This window comes from Lissotriton helveticus, chromosome 6, assembly GCF_964261635.1.
Source record: "Lissotriton helveticus chromosome 6, aLisHel1.1, whole genome shotgun sequence".
Classification (NCBI taxonomy): Eukaryota; Metazoa; Chordata; class Amphibia; order Caudata; family Salamandridae; genus Lissotriton; species Lissotriton helveticus.
This window is the reverse complement of record NC_136067.1, coordinates 23,022,767-23,048,975: the sequence shown is the minus strand read 5'-3', so window position 1 is coordinate 23,048,975 and position 26,209 is coordinate 23,022,767.

Below are 26,209 nucleotides of genomic sequence, written 5' to 3'. Positions count from 1 at the left end.
CATAGTGGTTGGAAAGTTTGCAATCTGTGCTCCTTAGAGTGTTCTGTCCTGAGATCTGTGTGAGTCCTTGGTTTCCATCTGAGCCACAGCCACACACCTGCAGTGCACCATCAGCGCTGTTAGAATTTGTGCGAACGAACATCATCTTTGGGATCCCCAGTGGGACATATGGTTTCAGACCTGGTGAAAATACAAATATGCTGTATAGGTTATACTTAAAACCCACAAGAAAAGTTGTGATTTTTCAGCATTCAATTCATTACCATTGAAGAGTCATTGGCTAGTTGATAAGTCACTGTCTAGTAACTCTTTCAAATCAACGGCTAACAAACCTTGTCATAACTGTGGGGGTTCCTCACTTTTTGTAGTGATAAAACTACTTCTGCAAAGTTATGATCCTACCTGGCCAAACACATGTTCCTTTATCTTTAATCTGAATTTAGGAAATACCCAAATTACTTTAGAATCTGTGTCAGCCTTTCATGCAGACAAATTAAACACAATCATCGACTTTGAACCCAGAACATTCTTGTATTGGAAGAGCGGGCGGTCCATAGAGGTCCACAGTGAAGTAATGGGGCATGCTACATACATTACACACCCTAAAAGAATGCCCCTTTACTCTCTCCTACAACTTGTGTATCCTCTTGCTGTAAACTACAAACTAATTATAAAACTAGGAGTGTGGAATATGTGAGGCAAGTACCCTGGGAGCATTATTGACTGCTATTCCATTGAACATTACCCCTTTGATATGACATGCCCTCAAACAGAAAGGAGTGAAGAGAAAGCAATATAGTGTATAATAAAGGTGGCATAAGAAAAGTACCAAATACTGGAAGAAAAAATAAACAATAGATAAACAATCCTCAAGTTGCACAGCAAACAAGAGTCTGATGAAAGAAAAGTAGATGTGATTATTCAAGGTGAGCAGAAATCAAGGCTTGATTATTATGAAGATTAATATGTCTATTTGCTGTCTGTAGATTCTGTAGAGGTGGACCCACATCTCCTCCCACCTCAAAGTCCTACACTGGCTCCCCGGCGGCAAATGACGCCAGTTGAAACTGCTCACCCACGAAAACAAAGACCTTCACAACAAGGGTCCAGCCTACCTTAACCAATCTACCCGCAGACTTCACTCCTCAACCCTCTCCTTGGCCTACACCCCCAAATTCACAAAATCAGGGGGGTGGTCGTGCCTTCTCAGACCTAGCTATTTAGAAGAACAAGGGGACCCACTCAGTAAGCAAGGACCAAGGGTATTAGTAAAAATGAGCAACAACGGTCATTGACAAAAGGGAGGTACACTAATGAATAATTATAGGCCACAATCTGCGCTATAATGAACAGGAAGTCCAGCCGGACCTCAAAATTTAATCGATAATGTAATAAGAAGAATATCAAAACAACATATTTACAGTGGGACACAATCCTGTATCCAACAAGGCTAGACAAACAATTTACAATATACAAGGGGTAGGAAGTTTCTCAGGCAATTTACAATAAGTGAGCAACTAGAATTTAGATGGAATCAATTAGCTTGGCTCATGTAGAAAAAACGCAATTATGGCACATAATAGTGAACTCGTGTTTAGACTACATCAACTGTCGACGGCGTTTCGATCCAGTTAAAATCAAGGATCATCATCAGGACAACCAATGTATTGCCTGAAGGTGCAAGCCTGTAATTACAACGGGGAACAAAAAGACACAAGGGACATTGATTAACCAGCTGACCTCTACCAGTAACACAGAGCAGTTGGATTTCCACGCCATGCTTAAGGTGATACCTGCCATACGTGCAGGTGAGTGCCAGTTGGTCAGTGCCAGACGTTCAAGGCGCAAGTGCATGTCGCAAAGGGTGAATCGGGGTAAGGCCTGCCATACGTGTAAGTGTGTGCCGAGCAAGTGTCATTCTTACCGGTGTCAACCACACAATGAGGAGACCCCTGTTGGGTCTGCACGGGTCTTGGCTAGGTGGGGCAGAAGCCAGTGATGTGTGTTTACCTTGGGTGACGGACCGGGGAAGGCAATTGTCGTGCCTGTTTGTAGTAACCTCGATAGACTGCGGAACGCTATTTAAGGAGGATGAGCGTGGGGGTTCCGGGCTCAGTAGCCTGATGGAGGGATACCAAGGAATAAGGAATTAGTAAAAACGAAGGAACGATCGCCAAGGCTGGGGGGTGAGGCAGGTTATTCTTACCTAAGTGGCGCGGGACTCGTCTGCAGCTGGAACCGCTACGGTTAATTGGAAGAGACGGTCCAGGAAGGGATCACTGTGGAGAATAGCGAGGGGGTTAGGGTGGTGAGGAAGTGGTGGTCGGTAGGTGTATTGAAGGGCAGTAATGCCGGAAAGCGCTTACCCAGAATGCAGGAGGATCCCAGGTGGGGGTGGATAATTCAGAATGGTATTGCCGCGTAGAGGTGTGAGCCTACAATGAGGCACCTGTTGACATAAACCACATGCGGGTTAGGGATCTGCGTGTCTTGTTAGGGATACTGGTAGGAGGGTAGTGGGCTGGGGTTTACAGCAGCGCTTACCTTGGAGTTCACAATGGAACTACAGCAACCGTCTGGAGGGCCGAATCGCACCGGTCAGACGCTAGGTTCGGGGCGTGCAGCAATGAAATAGGTGGTCAGCCATATTACGAGGGGCTGAGATCTAGGGAGTGACATGATACAGCAGCCATTTTAGGAGGGGCAGAGGGTTCCGGGTATGGCGGCCATATTGGAAGGGGGTAGTGAACGGCGCAGTGGAGAATTGTGCAATAGTGTTTATAAACACGCAAGTGGTGATGAGCGTGAGTGTGAGTGATTAAAATACAAGATGCCATTTGCAATAAGGTTATTTGCAGCTGGCCATGCAAGTGACATTGAGAGGGCAACTCTTTTTAAAAATTTCTCTTAACAGTAAGGATTCAGCTTAAGCAGGCAACAGGTAATATAACGTGTTGGCACATGTTCAGAGAAGTGAGGTCCAATCCTCATTGCAATTTAGTACATTCCTTATACTGTCCATTAGTAGGATCATTTTCAACTCCTCTCTGTTCAGTAGGTGTCCAATATCTTCTCCACGGGGCGGTAGCTTCACAGATTTAAGGACGGTCCATTTAAGGTCATTGTCACTGTGTCCTTTTTCCGTGAAGTGGTCCACCAAAGGAGCGTTGGGGGTCTTGCAGCGGATTCGACTGCGGTGCTGACCTATCCTCGTTTTGATCTTTTGCCTGGTTTGTCCAACATATATAAGCTTGCAAGGACAATGGATCAAATAAATTACATCGCTGCTATTACAATTGGTGAAACTTTTGCAATTGACAGTGACATCATTAAATACAAACGATTTGCCTTCGATGGTAAAATCACAAATGTTGCATGATCCACATTTAGCATGCCCCAGGAGCGGCGTTTGGGTCCACAGGGAATCTATTGTACCACGTGTAGGGGGGGCTAGGTAGAGTGGCCCTGACCAGATGGTCCTTAAGATTCGAGCTTTTCCTGAAAGCAAACACAGGACGGTCAATGTGCAAGGCACCAGCATTGAGGGTTGGCCAATGTTTGATTATGCTTTTTTTCACAGCATTGGAAGCAGGTGAAAATGTAGTCACGCATGCTATCCTTGGATTGGATTCTTTTTCTTTGGGACAGAGGAGGACCTCCCTTGGGCAGTACCATGCCTGTTTGACTGCTCTTCTGACCAACCTACTTGGGTAACCCCTGTTTTTCAGCTTGTTGGATAGGACTGCGGCTTCCCTAAAGTAATCCTCTTTGGCAAAGCAATTCCGTCTGATGCGGAGAAATTGGGAGTAGGGCAGGGAGTCCCTAAGTGCTCTCGGGTGATTGCTATTGTAGCATAACAACGTATTCCTTTCAATGGGTTTGCGGTATAATCTTGCGTGTAGTGAACCATCAAGTTGGTAGATGGTGGGGTCAAGGAAGGGAATGGACTGGGCGTCGACTGTACTGGTGAATGTGAGTCCACAGCAATTATTATTAAGCCAATGGATAAATTGGTTCAGACTGTCACGATCGTTATTCCAAATTAAAAAAATGACGTTGATGTAACGCCTTCAGATGGAGATGGCAGACGAAAATGGATTAGATGGCGTCAGTATGGTATCAGTCTCAATTTTATCCATGAAGAGTATCGCCAGGTTGGGGGCAAAAATGGCCCCCATAGATGTCCCCTTCACCTGCTAAAAATATTGCTGATCAAAAAGTTTTTTGTCAAACATATTTCCAACAATTGGAGGATGAAGACAGAAGGGACCCGATGGGGTCTCGGTCTGGTTTCAAGGATATCACGTATGACTAGAAGGGCGGCAGTTTGGGGGATGTTCATGTACAAGGACTCGACGTCCATTGTACACAGTAACTGGTCACCCACGGAGAAAGGTGTCTCTTCAATCAGGTTCACCATGGCCATGCTGTCCCTGACGTAGCACTGGGTAATGGGTACAAAGTCTTTAATAAAGAAATTCACATACTGCCCCAGGGGCTCAAGAATAGACCCACAACCCGACACAATAGGTCTTCCCGGTGGATTGGAGACGCTCTTGTGCACCTTGGGTAGGGTGTAAATTACAGGCATTTTGGGCGATTTAATGTTCAAAAATTGGAATTCTTTCTGGCTAATAATTCCTAATTCGAGAGCCTCTGTGGTGACTTTCGAGATAAGGATCTGTAAGTCCTTAGTAGGATTAGTGGGGAGCCTCAAGTAGTGGTTGGTGTTTGCTAATTGTCTAAGGATTTCTGCGGTGTATGTATCTCTGTTTTGCAAGACAATACCACCACCTTTATCCGCACTTTTAATGATCAATGTGTCCATGTTTTTCAGTGATTGGATGGCTTTTTTTTCCTCCAATGGCAAGTTGTAAGGAATGAATTTTTTGGTTTCCTTAATGGCATTAAGATCTTTGGTAACCATCTTTTCAAAGGTGATCACCTCTGGTGGCACCATCCCTGCAGTGGGAGAGAAGGCGGGCGGTGGTCTAAAGGGGGTGTTTGAAACGGCCAGAGGAGTGGGGTTCATTTGAAAGAAAGCCTCCAGGCGAACCCTCCGGAAAAACTTGAGGATTTCCGTCTGGAGCTCCAAAAAGTCAGTGCGTATGGTAGGCACGAAGGAGAGACCCTTGCTGAGGAGTGAGGTTTCGGCAGTAGATACATTGTGTGTGGATAGGTTGAAAATGGGGATGGTCTGTATATTCATCATGTTGGTATCTACCACTGGTAGAACTTCTGCCGAGTTTGACGCTCCCCGGGGGGGTTGTACCAGTGGGGGACTCGTTTGGCTTTCCCTCTGATAGGTGGGTTGGATTGGCCTCTGTCTAAAAAATTATTCCTGCTAGGACCAGGGTTCCTATTGGAGGGGCCTGAGTTATCACTTGAGTCAGAGTTGTCAGATTGGTCGACAGAGGAGTCAGAAAAGCCAACCAGGGTTTGGCGTTGGTTAAAACGACCCCAAGGCCTGGTGGTGCGTGGATTCGAATAGGCACGGTTCGTATAAAAATCTTTTTGGAGGTAGGGGTATGTAGTTTCAATATGGAAGGACTTAATGTCTTTTTTAACCTTATTCGTTTTTTTATTTTGTTCGATTCTGTAGAAATCGTCTACTGTTTTCTGTACCCGGTAAAGTAACTTTTTGGCATCAGGGACTAGATTGGTGTCGTTAATCTTTTTCTCAATGTCGTCAATCTCAGCTATAAGGGCAGAAAGTGTTTCAGTACCTATTTCAATACCCAAGACCAACCAATGCCTCGAGCATGTGGTACCGATATGGCTAAAGTTGGTGATGTATTTGGGATTATCGGTAAATATACCAGGAATATTCCGTACTATAAGTCCAACTGGTATGATTTCTGCTTTAAAGTACTGTCTTAGCATAACGGTCATTAATTCTAGACGTACTTGCTTTTTCTTTAATTTCTCTAATTGGTCGGGCAGAGTGGAGGGGACATTGGATGGGATGTTGTCGATGGTGTCAGAGAACAGAGAGGGGCCTTCGCAGATCTTTTTGATGTATTCAAGTGAGTACAGTGGGGCAGGGTCAGACATGCTATGTGTCACTAAGGGTAGGGGGGAGATAACCTTAACAAAAAACAATACAAGGGGGTACAGAAAGGGCCCACTTCAGAAGGAAGTAGATAGGGAACTAACCCTTGCAATCCGGCGATTGCGCAACATACTATTTAGAAGAACAAGAGGACCCACTCGGTAAGCAAGGACCAAGGGTATTAGTAAAAATGAGCAACAACGGTCCTTGACAAAAGGGAGGTACACTAATGAATAATTATAGGCCACAATCTGCGCTATGATGAACAGGAAGTCCAGCCGGACCTCAAAATTTAATCGATAATGTAATAAGAAGAATATCAAAACAACATATTTACAGTGGGACACAATCCTGTATCCAACAAGGCTAGACAAACAATTTACAATATACAAGGGTTAGGAAGTTTCTCAGGCAATTTACAATAAGTGAGCAGCTAGAATTTAGATGGAATCAATTAGCTTGGCTCATGTAGAAAAACGCAATTATGGCACATAATAGTGAACTAGTGTTTAGACTACATCAACTGTCGACGGCGTTTCGATCCAGTTAAAATAAAGGATCATCATCAGGACAACCAATGTATTGCCTGAAGGTGCAAGCCTGTACTTACAAGGGGGAACACAAAGACACAAGGGACATTGATTAACCAGCTGACCTCTACCAGTAACACAGAGCAGTTGGATTTCCACGCCATGCTTAAGGTGATACCTGCCATACGTGCAGGTGAGTGCCAGTTAGTCAGTGCCAGACGTTCAAGGCGCAAGTGCATGTTGCAAAGGGTGAATCGGGGTAAGGCCTGCCATACGTGTAAGTGTGTGCCGAGCAAGTGTCATTCATACCGGTGTCAACCACACAACGAGGAGACCCCTGTTGGGTCTGCACGGGTCTTGGCTAGGTGGGGCAGAAGCCAGGGATGTGTGTTTACCTTGGGTGATGGACCGTGGAAGGCAATTGTCGTGCCTGTTTGTAGTAACCTCGATAAACTGCGGAACACTATTTAAGGAGGATGAGCGTGGGGGTTCCGGGCTCAGGAGCCTGATGGAGGGATACCAAGGAATAAGGAATTAGTAAAAACGAAGGAACGATCGCCAAGGCTGGGGGGTGAGGAAGGGTATTCTTACCTAAGTGGCGCGGGACTTGTCTGCAGCTGGAACAGCTATGGTTAATTGGAAGTGACGGTCCAGGAAGGGATCACTGTGGAGAATAGCGAGGGGGTTAGGGTGGTGAGGAAGTGGTGGTCGGTAGGTGAATTGAAGGGCAGTAACGCCGGTAAGCGCTTACCCAGAATGCAGGAGGATCCCAGGTGGGTGTGGATAATTCAGAATGGTATTGCCGCGTAGCGGTGTGAGCCTACAATGAGGCACCTGTTGACATAAACCATATGCGGGTTAGGGATCCGCGTGTCTTGTTAGGGATACTGGTAGGAGGGTAGTGGGCTGGGGTTTACAGCAGCGCTTACCTTGGAGTTCACAATGGAACTACAGCAACTGCCTGGAGGGCCGAATCGCACCGGTCAGACGCCAGGTTCTGGGGGTGCAGCAATGAAATAGGCGGTCAGCCATATTACGAGGGGCTGAGATCTAGGGAGTGACATGATACGGCAGCCATTTTAGGAGGGGCAGAGGGTTCCGGGTATGGCGGCCATAATGGAAGGGGGTAGTGAACGGCGCAGTGGAGTATTGGCCAATAGTCTTTATAAACACGCAAGTGGTGATGAGCGTGAGTGTGAGTGATTAAAATACAAGATGGCAATTGCAATAAGGTTATTTGCAGCTGGCTATGCAAGTGACATTGAGAGGGCAACTCTTTTTAAAAATTTCTCTTAACAGTAAGGATTCAGCTTAAGCAGGCAACAGGTAATATAACGTGGTGGTACATGTTCAGAGAAGTGAGGTCCAATCTCAGACCTAGCAGCAAAGTCATGGAACAGCCTCCACCTCCGTACATCCCCCACCCTACAGGAGTTCTAGAAGGACCTGAAGACCTGGCTCTTCAACTAACTATCTCAGTAGCAGCACCCCCCCGGCACCTTGATACCCTCAGGGGTGATAAGCAGTGCTTTACAAATCCTATTTAATATGATTTGATTTGATGAGGATGGTTCTCCTACTGATCTCTATCCAGACATGGCTTACCGTGTCTCTTCAATATCCTTTATTGTATCAGGCTGCTCCACAATGAGAGTCTCAGGAAGTAAAAAAGCGACCAAGCCACAGACAATGGCGACCGAGCAGTAGATCACTTGTGGCAGAACCTTCCATACTTCCTCCAACAACAGGATCAGTGGAGCCAGGGCCACACCAATGCGGGAAAGAAATAAGTTGTACCCGATGCCATTTTGCCTGTAAGTACAATGGAAAAAAAGACTTGAAGCCTAAGAGAACCATGTACAGACTGAGACAGTTCACATCATACTTGTGTTCAGCAGTACTGTGAATGCACTTCAGACATTATCCTCTTCCCCATTTCTATTTGAATTATGTTTGGTTTTTGCTACAGAAACTCTAACCAAACCTTGTGCTAAAAAGGAAAGAAGGAGATGTGTTTCGCTTCCATCCAGGTTGAATCTCATACATTGACTTTTTAGTAGTGAATTAGAGTGATAAATGCAACTAAACCAAGTTTGTCCTACCACTCTTGCCTTTTTCCCCATTACTCAGTTAATCCACTTTAACATGCACATTTTTCTGCACTATCAATTTTACTTATCTTATGGCTCCTTTTTGGTTTATTACATCATATTTGTTTTTGTTCTGACTCTTGGCAAATACAGTGTATATATCATGCTGTCCATTAGTATTTGAAAAATAACAATTCTGTGTTTTGATAACAGATATTGGCTTTCATTATCGCACATGTATTAGAACATTGGAATGTTGGGTGCTCCATTGAAAACAATGGAGCGGCTCCAGGCTTATAATGGCTGGTATAAGCCCGGAGCTCCAACATTCCAATGTTTCTTTGTTCACAGCTCTGGCTGTGAACAAAGGCTTCAAGGACCCTGAGGGGATTCCAATCCCCTCACGCTTCCAAAAGGCTTTGTTTTTTTTGTTAGAACATTCTGCCCTCTAGTGGCAGAATGTTCTAATAGCCTTATAGCCCTTCGTAGATTGGCTATACCGCTAATACAGTCCCTCTCCCTTGTTAAAGGCCCTCGCCTTCGGCTCGGGGCCTTTAACGCTGGAGAGGGCCTTTAATAGCCGGTATAGCCCTCTACGGGGGGGCTATAAGGCTATATTAAAGTCCATTAAGGATCTTCTTTGGATGCCCATTTGCCTCCAGATCATGCAAAGTCCTTTTTGGCAGTTTTATCACCAAAAGCTATTTTCACTAAGGTTGTATCTGTCCTATGAGAAAAAAACAAGGTTCAGAAGAAAATCTTAAGAAAATATTAACTTTGCTAACTATAGTTTAGGGCAAGCTATCAGAATAATTCAAATATAATTTTTTATATTTAAAAGTCTGAGGTGAAGTTGGACTTCTAGTAAATATTTCGGCAAAGTGACTTAGAAAATTCGACTTTATTTTCATGTACATCCAGTACCAATATACTGATGATAAAGAATTCTACTTGACAGTCTCCTCTGCTTGAGACATTTAACGACTCAAACCTTGCTTGCACATGATTCAGGCCTGGATGTCCTGCACCTACCTGAAGCTCAACCCAACAATGACATAGGGCCATATGTATCAACACCCTTATTTGCGATTCTCAAATAGCGATTTTTTAGAAATCGCTATTTGAGAATTGCAAAAAGGGATGTATGTAAAAAATCGCTATTGTTTTGCAATTTCTTAATATTCCTTAATTGCGATTAGCAAATTGTGAAATCGCAATTAAGGAATACTTTCCCATTCATTTCTATGGGCCAGGAGGCCCGTAGGAATGAATGGGAAGTTATTCTCAATTTGCGATTTGCAATTTGAGATTCGCAAATTGAGAATAATTTCAAGGGTGCAAGGGTGTCATAAGGACACACTGCTGCACCCCTGAAATTTACATGTGCGCGCATATGGCACATATACATGCCCTAAGGGCATGTATCTGCGCCACATGGCACCTTCACAAATGGCAAAAAGTGCATTTGTGAAAGAAATCGCAATTTACCACCAACTTCAAGTTGGTGGTAATTTGCGATTTCTTAATTCGAAATCGCACAACTTGGGTGCTTCATACATAGCATTTAAGGAATCGCGATTTGCGATTCCTTAAATGCTGACGCAAAATTAAGTATTCGCAAATGTTACGATTCCTTAATTTTGCAATGCGATTTCAATCATACATCGCATTTTCCAAATTTGTAGTCGCAAACACTGTTTTTTGCGAATCGGAGCGTTTGCGACTAAAAAAATGGGTGATATATATGCCCCCTAATTCCTGTTAATTACCTAGAACATTAATCAATATATTGTGCAAACCTGGTGCATTGCCTCGAACCTTAATGGCTTCGACTTTTCACTGAATGTCACATCACTTTAATTCACCCTGAAGACCAAACTCACCCAATAGGAACACTTAGCCAAACCCACAAAGATGGCCTTGTCCCAGTGTTCTCTTCTAATGAAAGCAAAACCATTTCTTCCAGCAAGCAACCTAGAACTGCTGTTCAAGCCCTTGTACTCTTGCATCAGGATGATGGTAATGCCCGACTCCAGACTCCATACTGTCACCCATTAATAGCATCCTCCATGCTGCCAGTGCGACCCCTTAATAATGTATGAAACATGTTCCTAGAGTAGAGCTAGTGACTTAGGCCTTTTAGCAAGAAGACCTGGGTGTGATGTTTCTGACACATATGGCTCAGGAAGTGCAGTTGGAGAGGATTCATGAACTTCATTAACTTAAACAGGACTAGGATGAAGCCTGCCCATTCGCAGTTCGTTGTAAAGGGAGACCTGGGGAAGAGAAGCCTTCTGTTTTCCAGAATCTCTGTAGATAGCTTGGCACTAGCCAGTAGGAGGGGGACTCGGTTCCAGATCCCATTGGGCATGGCTGAGGAGAAGGAGACTGTTTACTTCCTTAAACACACCTCTAGCTGACAAGGGAGCAGCGTCCAAGGGCAGAAACGTGCTGTCATCTCGGATTGCCCTCAGAATAATGTACTGTGTAATAGTGTGCAATGAGGCAAATTGGACATGCTGAAAAGGTGGGAAGGTTTGCCCTTGAGAACCTTTTCCTTCGTGGTGAGGGAGTGTCCAGGAGTCACCCCTACCCATTGGCAAATTTAATCCTACGAAGTGGTACCTCAAAGTAAGTTCAAAAGTATAGGTACACAAATCTAAATGATAATTCAACATCATTCAGGCATTTGCCCACTCCCTCGTTCTTAACAGATGTTAATTTTGTAGCATAGTCATAAATGCTAGAAGATGGAAACATAATTTACAGAGGTTCCCAAATGACGTTAACAGACGACTCAGCTTCTATGCCCGACCCGCCAGCTTTGCTCCGCCGACCTCACCCTCGCCACAGTCCCCTGCATCCGTAGAGCGTCCTCCAGTGACAGATCGTTCTTCCACCTCGCCGCCAAGACCTGGAACACCCTCCTCATCCACCTACGGCAGACCCAAGACCTGCTGACCTTCAGGAGACTCCTCAAGACCTGGCTTTTTGAGCAGTAGCAGCATCCCCCCCCCCCAGCGTCTTGAGACCCTCACGGGTGAGTAGTGCGCTTTACAAATGATTAATTGACTGATTGCGGGGCATTATGTGGTTCTCAGGTATAGTGCTGATTGTGATGAAGTGGCTGGGAAAAAGACAACAGCAACACCAGCAAAGGTGTCCATTTTTGTATTGCACGGAGGATGCCTGTGTAGGCTCTAATTTTACCACCGACGCCCAGTTTCATAACCCTTCTTTGTAAGCCATGGTCTGGCTTTTTAAATCCAGTGAGCTCTTTCCCACCACCTTACGATGTACTGCATTTTCAAATGGACCTCTTGAGCTTCACTAGTGCCAAATAAACCACCAGGAAACCTCTAGACATTATCAATTAGCAGACAAACTTGGGCTCCTGATTAATAGTGATAGAGCACGCAGGTCGACGACTATAATTTTTACCTTATACTAGCCTGGGCCCATAATTCAATAATCAATTATATATATACTTAGTCAGGTAACCTTCGCTCTACTAACACTTATTTTACCTACTAGGTCCTATACCATTGACTTACCAATCCTCGTCGCTGGTACCTGTAAACCTATTGGATCAGGGTGTTAGATTGAAGATAGCTAGCAAAAATAACATTTGCACTCATATAATAACCACAGTCTCGGGAAAGGTTTAAAATCTTTATCTAAATTTCTTAAATGGTCATGATCCAAAGATTAAACACCAAAAGACTCTCAATAATGAAAATCAGAACCACAATATAACTATGCAAAATATGTGTTAAACAGATTTCAATCATTTAACAATAAGGGAGGATAAGAAAAAGGAACGTCGGTTAGCTAAGTTACAGGGCGACATTACCTCATTTATCTGGAATAAGAAAAATGGTTAGCTAAGTTACAGGGGCGATATTGTAGTAAATGTAAATGTAAATGTAGTTGAGCTTATATAGCGCACAGCTACCCGCAGTGGGTGTCCCGGCGCTTGCTTAGGGAACCCTTCCTGGTATTCCCCTGTGAGATAGCAAGGTATCCACAAGGTGAAAGTCAGGCATCCCGCCGCGAGGGGCCGTTGTGGAGATTAAGCAAGCTATTGCCCAGAGTCGCAGAGTGTGAACCCGTGAGTCGAGGAGGCACGGGGCGAGAATTATTGAGTCCGTGGAATTTTTAGCCCAAGACCCGCCGAGGCGGGGAATTGAACCCTGGTCCAGGACCGATCTCAGCTTCCGGGTCTGCTGCCTCTATCCCCTGAGCCACACTTCTCCCCTCATATATTACCTCAGTTATCTGGAATAAGGAAAATCCAAGGATAGCGTGGAAGAAAATCAGGCGCCGCAGGGAGAAGGGGGGCTGGCAGGTCCTGATTTGCAGATCTATACGTGGGCATTCCAACTATTGCACTCACGAATGCTGCTAAAAATGCCGACAGATGAGGGATTGGGGAGTATGTTTTTGGCCTTATTGAAGGGTGAAGGTGTAGGCCTGTCGGGCTTCTTATTCAAATTTGGCGACCCCAAATTCTTTAAAAAGGTAAAATTGAAGGTGCTGCAGGGCCAGGCAAGAACTTGGGCTAAGTTGAGATCCTCAATAAAATTAGGGTACTACTCTAGCAGATCTCCAATATGGGATCTTCCCGCGGCTCCAGGTTGGGTGGGTGACATTCTAGCACTCCCACTAAGGGAGGCCGGAATAGCAGCTTGGGGAGATCTGTTTGTGGAGGGGACCCTGCTTCCATGGAAATGTCTAGTAAACAAGGTAGGGCCCAGTCTTTCTAGATTTAAATATTTGCAAATATCGAGCTGGGCACAAGCATTTACCACCCAAACCTCACGCAGGAAAAACCTGCCATTAGGGGGAGGTTGCCATCTCGAATCTCTCCTGTTGGATAAACCACCTGTAAAGAAAGAGACATCTCTATGGTAAAGCCTAATCTTGGAAGAACTTGACAGCGAATTCCATCTACCTGAGCTGTTGTGGGGGCCTTCGATGCCAGGCTTGAATGTGAAAGACCTGTGGCAAGTGTCCTGCAATGTTTTGTGGGACCTAGTTAAACCAGCCTGGCTCCGTAGAAATCATCTTTTTACCCTACATAGGGCATATTACTCTCCACAAAAAGTTTTCCCCGGGGGCTCAGTGGCTTGCGCACGGTGTGGCTTAAAAGAGGCCTCAGATACGCATATGTTTTTTGACTGCCCTCATCTGTCATCATATTGGGACTCAATAAGCAGCAGGCTCACATCTTCGCTGGGTTATATAGTAACGATCGACCTTCGCCTCGTAATCTTTGGAGTCGTGGACCAGACTCGAAGCCCAGCCAGGAACCTTCTGTTTTATTCCATCCTGGCTGCTCGCAGAGAGATTTGTAAGCGATGGAAGGATGCCTCCCCTCCCTCTTTTCATGATTGGCGTACATCAATACTTCAAATCTCGAAATTAGATCTCCGCCAGGGCTGGAAGACAAGATAAGAGAGCTTTTTGGCATCTCCTCGCCTGATTCCACTGACGATACTGTTTTATTATTTTTTTTTTCCCCCCAGGACCGATGATTACGCGGCCATGGTAATAATCCCCCTGCTGCGCCACTTTGTCTCTTCCTCTGGACACTCTGGCAGGTATCAGCAATGGTGGTAATTGGCTCAATGGTTGGCAGCTGCTAGCTAGGTAACGAGGTTCTTGAAGGGCATCGAGTCCGTCGTTGCTGTGGGGAATAGGTTATTCCTCGTTAATTTCCACCCCACCCCTTTATGCCCTTCTCCTTTGTTCGGCGGTACAGCGGCTTGAAACCATGGTAGTAAATGAGGACAAAAAAAAAAAAGAAAAGGAACATGGAAAAAATGCAATCAAACAGTGATCATAAAGGGAGGGTAGGAAAAGGGGAACATAATATGCAATCAGAAAATTAATTTTGAGCGTTTAACAAAAGGGGAGCGTGAGAGAAGGGAACATATGTAATCAAAACTTTTAACAGTAGGAAGGGTAAAGAGAAGGAAAACAAAACAATGACAAACCCACACAGATTTATATTTACCTAATATGGTGTGAAGACCTAACCCTGGCCATGGGTCAGTTAAAGGACAGAAAACCCCAAAAGTTGCAGTTGCCAGTAGGCCAGCAGGTGCAGATTCAGAATCAGGACAGAAAAAACAGATTTAGATCATGACAGGACCACCAAAGGTTAAGACCGGCACCCACAGTTCAGTTGAAACGCCTGCGCTACTCCCTTTCTGCAGCTAACAGTCAATATCCCCGATTGGGTTATCAATTTCACCGACAAAGTGCTTCGCCAGCACCTCAGCTTCCCAGGCCCCGATTAGGTCAGCGAATCTTCTGACAGAGTGCTCCGCAGCACCTCTGCTCTCGATCACCTAATGAGTGCGTTGGGTCAGTGACAGGTCAGCTATTCGGACAAGTCGGACAAATTAACTAGCTAAGCCTACTCTAGTTATACCATTTTCCAGGGTAGTGTACTCCCCCCAATGTTGAAAGTGTAAGAATCCCCAATTTCGATTGGACAATAGAGGAGGAAAGGTCGTCACACCACACCAAAAAAGAGACTTTTACCGTCTCTTATTCAAATTTATGTTCCCGCCCATCAAATTTAGGTTCTCATGACATTTTTATTCCACCCAACAATGGATGTTTTATTAGTAAATACATTGTATTTCATTAGTACAGTTAAGCTTCCTCGGACGAGGGTAAAGTGTCAGCTTCACAGGCACATCTTGGATGAGACAGTTCCTGGCTCTGGTTCAATGACAAATGCTTTCAGCTTCTCTCTGGAGTTTGACATGCGCAGAAGGATTTTCAATAGGGAGTAATGACGCCTCCCAGGCCCAAAATTATCGTTTCATAAAAGAATAGAAAGAAAAAGTTTTAGAACACAGAATAAATGAATACACTGTGTACCATGTATCTCTACTCTACACCCATTATTTTATATTTAATTATATCATTAGGATTAGACAGAACGAACAGCTTAGCAAAAATCAGCGGTGCAAGCTTCTCGCATGTGACAACATGGAGCAGCTATATTAATGCTAGTGCGCAGAAGCGAAGAATCCCTCCAAAGCAATGAATACGTCATGTCACGTGAGTGTGACAGACGCATGCGCAATAGAAAACCCTGCGTAGCAGCAGCCATATTAATGCAAGCGGATTACTGTTAGTAGAACACATAGGCAAGCTTCCCCTAGATGAATTGTAAATTGTGTAGTGCAATATTAATTAAGACAAACGTGTTGATTAATTTATTATGAGTTATTCGAGGTTCTTGAATTCAAGCAAGTCGCGTTACATGCGAATCCTTGCTCCATCAATATCATTAAAACTATTTTCACATGACCCTTCTGAGCAGTAGAAGCGAATAATGGGAAATTGTTAGCAAGATGACGTAATTATTGTGATCTTTCCTTGTAATCACTATATAATAAGAAGCGGAAGTTACTTGGTGACATGAATGCTTACAACATTTGTCATGTTTTAATTCTAAAAGGGATGCATGTTATAGATCATTCGATTGTAAATGTATCTTTCCTATCAGTGCTGAATACCTTGATAGACAGGTTCTTTCTGTGGTTTTATTCGTCATACACATTGAATTTTCTTCTTAAAATCCCTAGGTAAAACTAAACAAATTTCATTTTGTTTTGTGCTTCATCTGGCAAATGTGCTTACCTTAGTGTTTGAGCTCTGAGTGGACTATTGACATAGATCAATTTACATGAATGTAAATCTACATTGGTACATTTGGTGTTCGCTTTGTATTAATTTGACCACTTTTGGCTAATCACCATTTCCAAGTGTAAAGTTACTAAGAAGTGTAGACTTACATGTCTCCACCCGTTCAGTTCACAGTCTGCAAAAAACATCAAATACAACCGTACAGCTACCACACTACTAGTACTTTCAAAACTATATTTTATATTCAACATATTTGGCAGAGACATATGCAACAAGCATTTACAATGCAATAAGTCTCACATTTTTTTAAGAGTTAGAGCTATTGGCGTTGCAATGGAAATGTTTTATACAGTGTCTAGCATCCATATTTTTACTCACACCGGTTTTGTTGTACACTCCACGCAATTTCCTTAGGTTGGATTGTCGCACAGTACTCAAGTGCTGCCTATGCAAGGGTAGGCTAATAGTAGTATGGCTAAACATTTGCGGTGTTGATGACATCTAAGACTCGTAGGGGCAGCTCTACAAGAACTGACGCATCTCTGCTTATTAGCAGAGATACGTCAGTTCATTTGCATTACGCAAAAAACACCTTGCACCACCATGGATGCGTTGCATTTATGTGCCGCAAGGATTGACAGATGCGTGATGCATCTGTTCGTGTAAAGGCAACGCATTGCTGGAGTCGTGACACAAGCACGACACAACCCCAGTAATGCTCAGGAATGCCTATTCCTATTAGGCTGCATCACTCCTTACACCCGCTTCAAGCAGGCATAAGGTTTTGACGCAGTGGCGTCGTAGAAGTGACATAGTGAAATCTTGTAGATTTCACGGAGTCATTTTTACGAGGCTTTCTTGCCTCAGAACACCTACCCTGCATACATTATACCTGACACATGTATACTTTAGCACGGTTTTATAACATGAAGCATCTCCCTAGATGCGTAAAGTTGTAAATGTGTCGCAACGTGGTGCATTGTTTCCGACGCTGCTGTGTCACAAAAGTGATGCAACAGTGGCGTAAAAGTGTTGTATGGGGCTTGTAAATCTGTCCCGTAGAGTTTTAGGGAGGGCCACAGGTCCCTGCATATATTTACTTTACCTTAAAGAAGCTTCTCACAGCAAACCCTAAAAGAGATGGTGCTGCTTAGCCCTCTGCAAAAATGCTTCACACAATGTGTTCACTCGTCACTGCATATTCAAGTCATCAGACACAAAAGAGTTTTAATTTTCAAGAGGCTGACTGCAAGGATAAAAAAAATGGACAGATGCTTATTGGTGGGTGATGCTATAAAACAGTCAGCTGCAATATCTAGATATTTCTCAACAGATCCTGGAAATGTTGGTGGAAGCGGAGGAATGGAATGTTTCTACATCACATAAAAGTTCTAGTAGGGCTAAAAGATAGGACAAAAGGAAGAATGATTTACCGGCTTATTCTTTAAGCCCTAATAGTTAGATGGATTGCAATCACTCTGGTTTAAGGTAATTACTGCAGAAAAGATATTGTTATCGTAGACGTTCGGTTAGAGGCAGAACCACAGTTCACAGAGTCTTTCAAACTGTCCTAACTGGAAGTCCTAAGTTCTATACCAGGTCAAAGGGAAAAGACCTGGCTGCCTCCGGTCGCCTGCGATATTTAGGGTTAGCAATCTGCATATAGAATCAATCAATCAATCATAGCATTTGTAAAGCGCACTACATACCCGTGAGGGTCTCAAGGCGCTGGGGAGGGGGAACGCTACTGTTCGAAGAGCCAGGTTTTGAGGAGTCTCCTGAAGGTTAGGAGGTCTTCGGTCTGCCGTGAGCGGATGGGGAGGGCGTTCCACGTCTTGGCAGCGAGGTAGGAGAATGATCTGCCGCCGGTGGTCACTCTTCAGATCCAGGGGATGGTGGCGAGGGCGCAGTCTGTAGAGCAGAGCTGGCGGGATGGGGTGTAGAGGCTGAGTCAGCTGTTGAGGTACGCTGGTCCGGTGTCGTGGAATGCCTTGTGTGTGTGGGTGAGGAGCTTGAAGGTGATCCTCTTGTTGATGGGGAGCCAGTGCAGGTCTCTCAGGCGTGGGGAGACGTTCTGGATGCAGTGGAGCCGTTTCAGGAGTTTGGCTGAGGCTCCATCAAAAAAGCCAGATCTCCCAACGACCAGTGTAAAGTAGGCTGCAGATGAAGATTCACCTGTCTCCAGACCCAAGCCTGGGTTCTGTTAATGGGCTGGACCAAAGTTGCGCTGGACCAGAGATGCGCTGGACCAGAGATGCTCTACAGTCAGCCGCGCTAGGCCCGTAAGCAGCGCCCTTCCCGCTTTCTGCTTACGGTCCTTCCAGCATAGTACGCTGCCTAAACTTAAGTGCCGCTTCTTTTACATCCCACGGTGTGAGGGTTAGACACCGTCAACAACCAGCTACTGTTGCTAAAGACAGATTCTGAAACTTGATCATGATTTTGTGTAAAATATACTGTACTTGTGTTGTACATGTCAACCCACCCACATTCCCAGTGTATCACCCTGATTTCACACATACTCACCCACCAAAAAAGCAACTAGGTAAGGGAACAAGTCATGTGTCATGTTCCGTTTTTGTTCGGAGACCATTCTGTGCTGTTTTCCTATTCTGTTATGTTATGTTATAGTGTTTTGTATAGCGCTCAGCTGCCCGAGCTCTGAAGCGCCCCGGCGCTGACAACAGTGAAAAAACAGGGGCCCTGGTGAGGATCAAAGCCTATGGCAAAGGAAAGAGGTGTGTTTTAATTACCTTTCGGAATGCTAAGTAGTTGCTCAAGCTGTGGATCTGTAAAGGAAGAGGATTGAAAAATGTTGCCGCCATGTTGCAGAACGAGCGCCCCCCCAGCACGCATCCTCCTTACCCGGGGGAACCACCACTAGGTGTTGCCCCAAAGGGTTGGCGGGTGGGTGCATATGGCATGAGCAGTTTGGCCAAGATCCCTGGGGAGGCAGATTTCAGAATCTTGAAGGCATACAGTGAGCTTTCAACTCTATCCCCCTGGCTACCGGCAACCAGTGCAGCTGGCGAATGGCAACCACCGCAGAACACACTCTAGTGAGACCAAGGAGGGTCCTGTCAGCTGAATTTTGGTCCCTAGATAGAGCGAGCTGGCGTAGTCCAGTCTCAATAGAAGAGAGGCCTGGACAATGACTTGCTGGGTTGATGGGTCAAAAAAAAACAGTAAATGTTTGAGCCCCCGCAGTAACCCAAAACATGTCCCTGCCACCTTTTTAGTTTGGACTTGAAAACTAGGGGCTGAATCCATCCACACCCCCAGGTTTTATACTACCTGCTTTGGGGGGGGGTTCTGCGTAGGGTTGCAGGCAACCAGTGCTCACTCCATAGCCCAGGGTCTTTCCCAACCAACAACACCTCAGACTTGCTGGCGTTGAGCTGGAGACAGTTGGTAATCATCCACTCAGCGACAGCTTCAAGATCACTCTAAAATTTGGAGCATCCCGCATGGAGTCATCCTTGAGTGCCACCGCCAGCTGTGTGTCGTCGTCATAGGAGACAATCGTCAACCCTCTATTTCTGGCTACAATGGCCAGAGGTTTGACATACAGGTTAAATAGCAGTGGGCTCAAGGAAGAGCCCTGGGGCACACCCTGTTTAATGGTGTGAACACCGTAGGTGAAGGAGGGCTGTTACCTGGAATGTCCTCTCAGATGTAAACGAGGTGAGCCAGTCAAGGGCTGAGCCCACTATGCCAGCCTCCTCTAGATGCTGCAGCAGGATCAAATGGGAGAACGTGTCAAATGCGGCACTGAGGTCTAATAGTATCTGTGCCAAAATGCGCCCAGCGTCTAATGCTGTCCGCAGATGTTCGGTCACAGCTAGGAGCGTCGACTCTGTGCTGTGGCCAGGGCGAAAACAATTCTGGGAGGGGTCTAGAATGTTGTTTTTATTCAGGAATTCTGTTAAGAGGGAGTTAATGTAGGCCTCCATTATCTTAGATACCCATGGTAGGAGAGAAATAGAGCAGAAGTTCTCTGGTTTAGCTGGGTCCGGAGTGGTTTTTTTAGCAAGGGGACCACCCTTGCTAAAAATGTCCACATCCTAAGGACAACTGCCGTGGCAAGGGACCCATTGATCATCTGGCACGAAGGTGCCAGGAGCACCTGCAACATTTTCCTGAATTGGTCGGGCTTCAGAGGGTCGGCAGGAGAGCCACATTTAATGTTACTGCATAGTAAGTGCAGCTGATCCTGAGAGATGGGAGGCAAGGTCATCAGGGAGAAGGTACTGAGTGATCTTGGCACAGCGCTTGAGCGCGCTGGGACCAGCGGGAAGGACAGATAGATGTTTTCCACCTTCCTAACAAAGAAGGTGGCGAGGTCCTCCCACTGCTGATTTGATGTGATCAGAGGGGCTGTGGATGTCTTCCGTGATTTAAGGTCTGAAAGTATCGGGAACATACTTTTGGCTGGATTTTAGCTCTCCCTAATTACCTTTGCATCAAAAGCTGCCCATTCTGAATGAATGGACCTGTTGTAATTTTTAATAGCAGCCTGATAGCACCCCTTCGCAACCAGGTCATAATCCTGTCTCCAAGCCCGCTATGGCCTTTTGCATGCCTTGCGCATGGTCGGCAACTTGTCATTGTACCATGGGCTAGATTTAGAGGAATGGTTCTTAACCCACTTGGCCAGGATAAATGTGTCCAGGGCCTGGAGAATCCAGTCACATAGTGCTTTATTAGTATCATCTGGGTCAGCAGGCAAATTGGGAATAATTGTGGAGAGAAGGGCGTGGAATTGGTCCCAATTCAATATGTGCCAAGGGTGTTTAAAAGATAGCTCTGACCTACCTTCCAGGGAGGTGCTACACCCCGGAGTGACATAGAGACTAGGTAATGGTCATACCAGCACACCGGGGTAGGGGGGTGTACTGTGAGGGAAAGAAGGTTGGAGGAGACAGGGTCCAGTAGATGGCCAGTCGGAGAGGGTAGGACCTGAAACCAGATGGATTAACTGGCAGAATGCAAGGTCCCCAACAAAATTGTCTATGTCCGTGTCCCAAAAGCTATCTAGATCCAAATTCAGATTCCCGATGATGCTGAAACTGGCTGCACTCATGGCCAAGGAACTGACTGCCTCAATGAGTGCTGCCCTAAACTCTTTGGACAGCCCTTGTGGCCGATACACCAGCAACCACGACATGGTGTAATTAGGACTAAAGGAGATCCCAAAACGCACACACTCGCAGTCACAATCTCTTTCATAAATAAATAGGTGTAACATGATTTAAAAATTACTGCAATGCCACCTCCCCTCAACTCCGTGTTGAGAGTCAGGATGCTGTAGCCCTGGGAGAGCGCAAGGCCAGGCTCAGCAACCATATCATCAACCAGCCATGTCTCAGTTAGAAAAATGACATCAGGAGTTTCATCTTGCAGCAGGTCGTAAATGTCACAAAAATGTTTGGCTAGGGAGCGGTAGTTAATGCTGATAATTTTAATAGTGTTCCTGAAGGGGGAAGGGTGGTGTGTGATAGCTTCGTGGCCCAGGAATCAAACTCGCAGTTTTTGCAGCAGAATGGGCCCTCAAACAGACCGCAAGAGGTGTGACTGCAAATGCTTACCTGTTTTCCAGCAGCTAGCAGGTTGCTACGGGAATATGGCTGCATAACCCCCGCAGTACTGGCAACATCTCTGGCATCTAGCGACGATCTGGCGTGAATGGGAGCAAACTGGCTTGCCTTTGGCGCAGCTTCGGCGCTCCACTAGCGTGCCCGCTGCGCACGTCAGCTGCGCTTCCGCGCTACCGCCTCCTTTTGAATCGGCATGCTGGTCCGAATTCCTAACAACCGGAGGTGAGTCTCTGGCAGGGGGGAGTCTCCCTCCACTCAAACAGTCTGCTAATGACTGCGGTGGACCAGGGAGGAACTGGCCAAAAAAATCACTGCAGTGAGAAGGTGAGTTTTTAAAAGCTGTGCCAGGGTGCTAATACGCAAAAACAGTGCAAGATACAGTACTTTTCGCAGGCAAGGCTTCCCGCTATTAGCAGAAATATTAAAACAAGTTTAAAATAGTATTGACGCAATTAAAACACAGTGATGTCACAAGCTACCTGCTTTTTAGCCTTGTAATCTTCTGACTGGTAGAAATCAACAGGGCTTACGTGGCATTGCCTCCATTTGAATCGGCATGCTGGTCCAAATTCCTAACGACTAGACCGCCTTCTCCCAAAATGGCAGAAGAAGCACTGTCCGCCGGAAGTGAGTCTCTGGCAGGGGGGAGTCTCCCTCCACTCAAACAGTGTTAAGAGGTGGTTACGTGTTTCAAAATCAACACTAATCTTTTCGTGTTTTTGGGTACAGGATATTGTCTGCCAGTAGTACGACTATTCAAAGAATAACACCCTAACATTGTACCACAGGACTCTGCAGTAGGGTGACCAACCATTCGTAAATTTCATTGGCTGCCCGTTTTTTGGGCCTCTTGTCCGTTGTCCGTGAGGAATTCTTTCACAGACGCCTTTTGTCAATCAATCAATCAATTAATCAGGGAATTGTAAGCGTGCTACTCACCTGTGAGGGTCTCAAGGTGCCGGGGGGTGGGGGAGGAGGAGTTCCGTTGAGCTGAACTGTCTGTAATTTCAGACATTAGAGCGAGCTGCCTGAGAGTTTTGTAACTCTCACTGCAGGGGCCAGTTTGAAATCTTGCTGTGACCTTAAGGGCTTGCAGCAGCCCCTCCCCGAGTCCGTGCGACCAAATCTTCCCTCTCACAGCAGTATTGGAATGGGACAAATCACCATAAAGAAATTTTTAAAAAATTCTCATTCCCACTTAGGTGGTACAGTGCCACATTTCAGATAGTGTGGTAGACAGTGCATTTTACAGAAACTGGGACAGCAGCAATGGGTACATTTGTATATAATTTTTAAAGGGGCTTTTACATGAATGTGCTGATTTTTCTACATACGATTTTGGGTTAGAGTGGCAAATCGCTCATTTTAAAACACGTTTGGCCTATATCATTGATACATACAAAGAAATGGCAGACAATTTGATATCAGGCAGGATCTTTCAATACATTTTTAGTAAACAAGGTGAAAGTACACCCGACCGCAAATTAATTGTCTAAACTTGATAGGATTCATCAAAACAATTTTAGAGAGGTTTGGGGAGGGTGAGGGATTCACTTCCCGTGAGAAATAAGGTAAACATGTAATAAATAGTCCAATTTAATGTTTTGTTGGTCACTAACCATGATCACAACTCAGACATGATTTTATTACAACTGATACATAAAGGAGGTGAAATGGTCAAATTCATCAAGACCACTAAATATTAGTGCGCATTACATTACATATGTGCGCAAAAAATTAAACAGAATTCGCCAATAAATTCCAAGCTCCCACACCAACCCTTCTCTCTACCCTCCTCCCCCAATGATTTTTTGACCCTATTCCACTTTTCTCTTGAGTCCTCATTAAAAGAAGATATGACGTTACAACGAATGCAATAACAACGCATGCTTTTATAACAGTCTTTACATCGCAACTACCTCTACATTGCATGATTTTACAACGTATGCTATTACAACGCATTTTCAAAAACTACCATTACAACGCATTCTATTACAACCCATACCATTACAGCCCATAATACTTTTAGGGCAACAGTAGGGTAAGTGTTGAATAGTGTATGGGTAAAAAATACTATTCCCACTCCAGTGAGTGCAACAGTAGCGTAAGTGTTGGATAGCGTAGGGGTAAAAATTTCTATTCCCACCCCAGTGAGTGCAACAGTAGGGAAAGTGTTGGATACTGTAGGGGTAAAAATTACTATTCCCATGTACCCCAAAACCCATACCCACCCTGATACTAAAAAAAATCTCCATGACTTCCCTTGTAATGAATGTAATGGCATACGTTGGAATGGTATGCGTTGTAATTGCATGTGTTATAGTGACATGCGTTGTAATTGCATGCAATGTAAAGGCAGTGGCTTTGTAACTGTTGCGTTGTAAAGGTAGGTTGTTGTAATGACTGCGTTGTAATAGATGTTTCCCGACTATAGTCTCATATTTGACATTCTTGAGCTCCCTAGCCTCATTCTGTTCCTCTGCCGCTCTCCAGATACCCCATCCTTTTCCTTGACTTAAATCAAAAGCCAGGCAATCTGTGTGGTGGGGGGTACTGGAACAGGAACACAGTTTCCTACAGCTGGCCACTCAGACAACTGCACTCTTATCCAGTAATGCAGTTCCCACTTAGCTACATTCTATGCATGTCGCTTTCCATCTCACATTGGCTAGCGATGCCAGTAACAAAGTCCATCCGAGCAGATCTTGCCAACCACTTCTCTCACGAAACATACCTTTACAGGACCATGAACCGTAAACAAAATGTCAGACTGGACAACCCAGTGCAGTAACTATATAAATAGATTATGATCATATGAAATAACACAAAAAGACCTGCACAGTTGTTCAAAATTGCTTGCAAACTAAAAAATATGAAGTGGACGATTGACTAAACCTAATATAAACTTACACTGACTTTTACTGGTATTGGTTGTCTATTTACTTCTGTAATATTGTGCGACATCCTGTGATGTGTCTGCAAAACGTACCTTTTGTCCCAAATTTTTGTTCTGAATTTTGATCTTCTGTCCTGACTTTTTTTCCTGAATGTTCACCCTATGTCTTGAATGTTTAGATTCACCATTATGAATTTGCACCTAGACCAGTTGGTCACCTTACTCCACAGTGTTGTGAAAAAGAGATGTTTTTTTACTGCAACATCTAACAATATTAAATCCCCCATGTATTGATTTCCTTTGATGTATAGTGCAACTTGCTGTAAATTTTAGTTTTATGCTGCCCTCTGCTGGTCAAAGGAGATGCAACCAAATGAGGACGCATTAATCAAGAAGAAAAATTACATTCATGCCTTCAAAACAACTCTCAATTTCTTGGACCCTTGTTTGTACCAAATAACATTTTTAGATATGTAGCATATGCATTAGATGTCAAATAAACCTCATATGCAGTTGCAGCCCTCTTTGCTTACTGGAAGCTAAATTTAAACGAGTTGTACAGCATCCCTCAGTGCTTACTGGAAGCAATATATATATAAAAAACTACCTTACCCGTCGCGCGTTGCTGCGATCTCCGAAGAAATTAAATTCAAGGAAACTCATTATGATGACATTCAATTTACATTGTGCCATTTTTATTGAAACATATTCATTTTATTATGGAAAACATTTGAAAGTGTTGTTTTAATTCTATTTATTTATTCGAGTGCTAGTGGATACTGGATACATGATTTTTTGTTTTTCCGTCTGGTGCGTACATCAGTATTCGAAAGATTATGAGGGCCCTGGGGGGCCGATATTGAAAAAAATGTTATGCCAGAAACCTTCACGGGGGTGTACTCAACAACTTCCCAAAGTTTCCTGGCGATCGGATGAATGCTGTCTTAATTCTATTTATTTATTCTAGTGGTTGTCGATACACTATTTTTGTTTTTTCCGTCTTGGGCGTACATCAGTATTTGAAAGATTATGAGGGCCCTGGGGGGGCGCTATTTAAACAAATTTTATGCCAGAACCCTTCACAGGAGTGTACTCAACAACTTCCCAAAGTTTCCTGGCGATCGGATGAATGCTGTTTTAATTCTATTTATTTATTCGAGTGCTTGTGGATAACCGATTTTTTTTTCCGTCTTGTGCGTACATCAGAATTTTGAAAGATTATGAGGGCCCTGGGGGGCCGATATTTAAAAAAATGTATGCCAGAAACCTTCACAGGGGTGTACTCAACAACTTCCCAAAGTTTCATGGCGATCGGATGAACAGTGTTTTAATTCTATTTCTTTATTCGAGTTCTTGTGGATACACGATTTGTT